At 50.3% G+C, this 5,890-nt stretch overlaps 1 long non-coding RNA gene across 1 annotated transcript; it reads right to left on the bottom strand.

The window, feature by feature from the left end:
• Positions 1-3,014: 3,014 nt before the first annotated feature.
• Positions 3,015-4,794, bottom strand: LOC118501084. Its single transcript, XR_004903660.1, has 2 exons — positions 4,454-4,794; positions 3,015-4,198 (listed from the first exon to the last, which is right to left on the bottom strand). It is a non-coding gene; the product is annotated as an uncharacterized LOC118501084 (long non-coding RNA).
• Positions 4,795-5,890: the final 1,096 nt, after the last annotated feature.

Raw genomic sequence — 5,890 nt, 5'->3', positions numbered from 1 at the left:
CGGGCGGGGGAGCTCTCGGTGGACTGACATTGCCCTGGGAGCTCCTGGCGGGCCCTCTCCCTCTCACCCTGTTCCTTCCTGCTGGTGTGTTTGGGATTAACATGTATCCCTTGAATCTTTTCATTTTTCTACTGAGATGGAAACTTGGCCAGTGACCAGGTCTGGACGTGCTCGCGGTGTGGCTGGGCTCCAGCCAAGCCCACGGTAATTGTAATCACATGTGCGGTGCTCGCTGGCTCGCTGGGCACTGGGACAGGGGGAGACGCACAGCTGCCAGAGGGAAGGGCGCCGGACCGGGCGTCTGGGCTCTGGGTGAGCATGCGGACAGCGTGGCTGTGGGCTCCTGCCCTCGCGTCTCTGACCCTCAGTTTCCTCATTGATGAAATGAAGGCTTATTTTAAAATGATCGGCTTATAGGACCTCCGAGGGCCCTGTCTATGCTCTGGGAATCTGGGATATCATGAGATAGGGACCAACTCTCAGGTGTCCCTTTGGTTTTCCCACACCTGGCCTGGACTTACATGTTCACAGGGAGGGACCATGGCCAGGTGATGGCAGGAGCCTCTGCCCTGCCTTGTCTGCCCAGACGCTCTCTCCCAGGACACAGAGCACAGAGGGGCTCTCTGAGCCAGGGGGCGCTGAGACTGTGGTTACCCCATGAAGGTAAGCCCAGGGGCAGCTGGGAGTATAAGACGTCGGGGTGGGATTGAGGGTGCTTAGAGAAGGGTCTGAACGGACAGCAGAAGATTATTCAAGACGAGTTTCACCAGCTACCTGGTGCCAAGGCAAGCCTGATTCCCAACCCTCATTAGCCCAGGGGCTGGGGATGCCCCTTTGCTTGTTTTAATCCACTCTCTGGTGTAACATTACTCGGAGCACAGATGGGACCACCCAAAGAGGTCTTCGCTCAGTGGATTGTTGTGGTTTTTTCCCATTCACACTGGAGTCTCAGAAAGCCTGATGTGGGAGAAAGGGGGCCACATACTAAAACTGACAGCTCAGGGGAGGCCTTACAAACTCAGAGACCTAAAGCAACCACAAAGGATGGTCTGAAATTAATCCGCACTAAGCAGTTCTCCGTGGGTAGTCACATCCTAGACCAGTGTCTTTCCCTAACAAAGGTCAGTCTTGACCTTAACCGAGTCTGTCTGTTGTGTTTTTGCATTTAAGATAATGTGCCTTTGGTATGTCAAGATAGTTCCCTTTTCCCATACCCCTCAGGCACAGTATCCCACGGGGCACAGACCCCTCACCCCTCACCACTGTTCTCCTGCATACCTCTCTCTGTGCTGTGAATGTTCAATGTTAACTGTGGCATACCCGCCAGTGTAAGAGAAGTATGCTGTCTCCAGTTTACTTTTTATCCACCCCCTGCTTTGCTTTCTCCCCCTCCCTAATATACCAACAATGGATTTCCTGTAACCTCCTTATGTCTGCTCCTTTGTAATATATAAAATAAGGTGTTAAACTGCCATTCTCCAGAGCACTTCTCAATCCATTGAGACTTTGCTTCCCAGCAGTTGTCTTCAGTTTTGCTCAAATGGACTCACAACAAATTCTCCATAGGTTTGAATGTTTCCTACATTGACCCCGAATAAGGAGCGGTGGAAGAGCTGCGAACAGTGGCGACCTGGAGTGGCCAAGAGCGGAGCTAGCATTCCACAGCACACCCTCAGAGCAGGGCTGCTGGGGAGTCTCTCCAGCATCGCAGAACCCCTGGGGCTTCTCTCCCCTTTCTGCTTGCACGTGTCTCTCCACACTGTTTCCTTTGTCAGCCTCTCTCACTTCCTCCACCTGCTGCTTTTCTCGTTCCCTCTTGTTCTTCCGTCCTCCTTTCTAGGAAGAGAAGCAGAATGACACAGTAGAGAATGGCTTGGGAGCAGGTGTCTTTGACCTCCGTGAGCTTTGGGCTTCTAATCTATGGAAATGAGGGAGTGAGGGATAGCCTAACTTTGGCATCACTGGTGAGATTAAATAGGATTATATATAAAATGCGTCAGGCAGTACATAGAAATGTATCAGTAAAAAGCAGCAACTGCTATTATTTACCTAAAATATCAACTTAAATTTGTCTTAAAAGATTAGTTGGACTTAATTAACATTTGTTCCCATTCTCTATAAAAACGAGGATAATTTAAACCTTTCCCTTCCTTGTTCCCATAAAGTAAGAATGACCACACATACTCAGATCGATTGCTCTTTAGTTCCTTGTGGCTCCTGGTTTTGCCCTGTGTGTCCACAGTCCAACAGGGAAGGACTGTCGCCCTCAGTGGCCCTATTGCCCACGACTCTCTGGCATCTCTGTCGTGATGGTGAGTACGGGTGTGGCAGGGGGCTTTCCTTTCTGGAGCGCTCACTCGGAGAGAGGCAGGGGGGCGGGAACTCTGGAGGCACCCCAGGGCTGAGACAAAGGACGTCAGTGTAGGACAGTGACCCTGTTCTAAGACGGATTGTCCCTGCTTTCTGGAAAAGTACTGAATTGTGGTGAATCATGACTGTACCTGCGCAGACGAAGATACTTGACCTCTGCTTCATTATAATGGTACTATAATAAATTACCATTGTGCGAACCCCTCCCCCCAGTCGCCAGTCATGGGGGAACACACATGCAGTAGCTTAAAGTAATACAACTACTTGTACACGCGCAATAAAAGCCCACCAAAACTAACCAGGCCATATCCACCTATAAGAACAGAATCCCTCCAGTCACTGAGGTCAATCTCTGCTCAGAATTGGCCTGCTTCCACGTTCTGGAGAGTGTACTATTGCTTAATAAATCTGCTCTCTTCTGCTCGCTCGCTTTCTGCTATAAACTGTCTGTGTGTTCAGTTCAATTCATTGTTCACGACCATCAAAACCCTGGTTACCTGTGCCCACCTGCAACAAGAGGACAGCTTTGATGTTCAATTCATGGTTCTGAGGCCACACACCCCAGATGGTTCCTAGCAAACAAAAAACAAACCTAGGAAACAATGGTTCGAGGGCCAGTTGTTACTTTATATAAAAACTTTCACTTTCCAGGACAAAACTTTTACATTTCAGAAGGGTTTTTTCCCCCACATCATTTTACATTGCTTCTTTATCTGTGTCCATTAGGGTCTGGTCAGAAAAACAGGAGACACTCTGGGAATCCTAAATATGTAGGATTTTAATGCAGAGGATTTAGAGGCTTGTATAACTGATGGGAGGGCTGGATGAAAGCAGGTCGGGGAAGCCACCATCAAACCCCACAGAGTCAGGAAGTGCCAGAATCTTGGAGAAGATGCTGACATCAGCCTTCTCATGAAGATGGTGCCAAAAGTGAAGAAAGAAGTCCCAACCCTTCCCAAAGCCAAAGCCAAAGCCAAGGCTTTGAAGGCAAAGAAAGCAGTGCTGGAAGGGGTCCATAGCCAGGAAAAAAGAAGATCGGCTGTCTCCCACCTTCCAGTGCGGTGAAGACACTTGGCTCCGAAGGCAGCCCCGATATCCTAGGGAGAGCCCCAGGGGAAACAAGCTTGACCACTACGCCATCATCGAGTTCCCCCAAGTGCTGAGTCAGCCATGAGGAAGATAGAAGACAACAACACACTAGTGTTCCTTGTGGATGTCAAGGCCAAGGAGCGCCAGATCAAACAAGCTGTGAAGAAGCTCTGTGACATTGACATGGCCAAGGTCAACCTCCCGATCGGGCCTGACAGAGAGAAGGAGGCCTGTGTTCAACTGGCTCCCAACTAGGGTGCTTTGGATGTTGCCAACAAAATTGGAATCATCTAAACTGGCTAATTCTAAATATTAAAATGTTTCACTGTAAAAATAAAGACAAAAAAGAGGCTCAGGTCATCTCAGCCTCTAGCGGCACCGAAGTGAGCAGCTTGAAAGTGCTTGCCTGGAGGATGTGGTGAAGCTCGCGCCACCCCTGCCAATTCAGAGAAGAAGGGCTTCTCTTGTCTTTGGCCTCCTGAATCTTGTGCAAGTGACTCTATTTCCAGAATCTGACTTCAAACTGTGCTGGCATGGGACGCAGGGAACTGAAGAAAGACTCCAGGGTTCTCTCCTGGAGGCCGAAGAACGTGCAGGGTTCAGCGAGGTGCTGCGGTCCTGGCCAGCCTGGAGGAGCCGCACTGCTTCTGGGGCGTTTTCTCCCGTCTGCCCAGGGGAGCGGCCTCCCCCGTCCCCTCCACTGTACTTGTCAGAAATAAGGGTTCATAAACCACTGTATCTAGGAAACAGGGAGAGGGCACAGGAATAGAGGAAAAAGAGAAGAGACCTTTTACATGCATAGAGACGTAAATAAGGCAGTTTTAAAAAATAGTTGTCTTTGCCAAGGGCACACTGACATCCCGGACCCATTGAAGAGGAGGGGTTTGGATGCTGGGAGAGATCTGCTGCAGGAAAGTCACTCCTCTTGTTTCCCTCTCTGCTTCTTCCTCCATAAAGTGATGGGAGAAATGCCAAGGTCCCTCTCGGTGCTAACCTCCGTGACTCTGATGTGCGTGAACACAAGTACGGTCCACTGGGCATCGAGGGCGTGCTTCCGCATGTCTCCTCTCCTTCCCTCGCGTCTCCCCTCAGCCCGCAATGTGTGCTCAGGACTCTGCATCCTTCAGAGACAAGCAGCCAAACCAAACACTCCCGGTGATCTGATAATCCTCTTTTAAGCTACTTATCCATCTTGGTCCTTCCTTTGACCCTTGAGACTTCTCAAAAGCGTCACGCGTGCTAATGCTGAGGAGTAAGTAGGACACCGGGATTCAAGTCCTCTTATATTGCAGGGCTCAGGAAAGAGCAGAAGGGCCCACCCACTGGCGGGGGAATAATGTCTGTGCTGATGGGGCCAATGGGCTGCCCTGCCTTCTTGGGGAAATCGCCTTACCGACAGGTCCTGCTGCCCAGCAGGCTGTGTTGTGAGCAATATGCTTGTATTAGTTTCCTAGGGCTGCTATAACAAATTACCACAAACTTGATGGCTAGAAATAGCATAAATTTATTCTCTCACAAGAGGTCTGAAACTAAGGGGTTGTTAGGGCCCCACTCACTCCAGAGGCTCTGGGAAAAATCTTTCTAGCTTCTGGGAGTTCCCGGTGTTCCCTGGCTTCTGTCTGTATCACCCCAATCCCCGTCTCTGCCCTCACTCAGCCTCCTCCCCTGTGTCTGTCTTCTCCTCTGCATGACTCTTATAAGGGCACTAATTACTGGATTTAGGGCCCACCTGAATAAGCCAGGATGATTTCATCTCAAGATCCTTAGTCACATCTGCAAGGACCCTTTGTCCTAAGAAGGCCACATGACAGATTCTGAGGATTAGGACATGGGCGTATCTTTTGGGGGAGAGGGGGTCAACATTAATCGACAGCAGCACTTCACCTCCCCAGGTGATTGGATGAGATGTGAAAGTCCTACCCTCATTGCCAACTTCTGGACACGTGAGTGTGGACACCTCAGACAGCCCACCCTAATCAAACTACCGGACGACCACAACTGCACAGCTGACCCCAGCAGCAGAGCCACCGACAGAGCCCAGTCAAACTGCTGACCTACAGAATCATGAGCCAAGAAGAGCGCTACTGCTTTAAGCCACTAGATTTTGGGCGGTTAGCTATAGATGGCAGATACCTGATGTAGTCCCCATGAGGCAAGCCTCTGGCACCCCGAAGTATAGAATCAGGTCCAGGAGGCAGCTCCTAGTGGCTCCCAGCAGCGTATGGGAGAATCTATGATGTCCCATGAACCAGCCTGTCCTGACGTCCACCCAGCTAGTGGCTCTGCTTTCCAGTCTTCATTGCAGCCAAATGTGAACAACATTGTTACCAGTGGCATGGAATGAAAGGATGTGTGCAACTTCAGTGCTACTTCTTTGAAAAGAACTTGCTGGGCCTACACTTCCTCCTTTTCTCCTTCCTGCAGGCTGGAA

Source organism: Phyllostomus discolor, chromosome 6 (genome assembly GCF_004126475.2).
Source record: "Phyllostomus discolor isolate MPI-MPIP mPhyDis1 chromosome 6, mPhyDis1.pri.v3, whole genome shotgun sequence".
Classification (NCBI taxonomy): domain Eukaryota; kingdom Metazoa; phylum Chordata; class Mammalia; order Chiroptera; family Phyllostomidae; genus Phyllostomus; species Phyllostomus discolor.
This window is presented reverse-complemented; position numbering and strand designations above follow the sequence as displayed.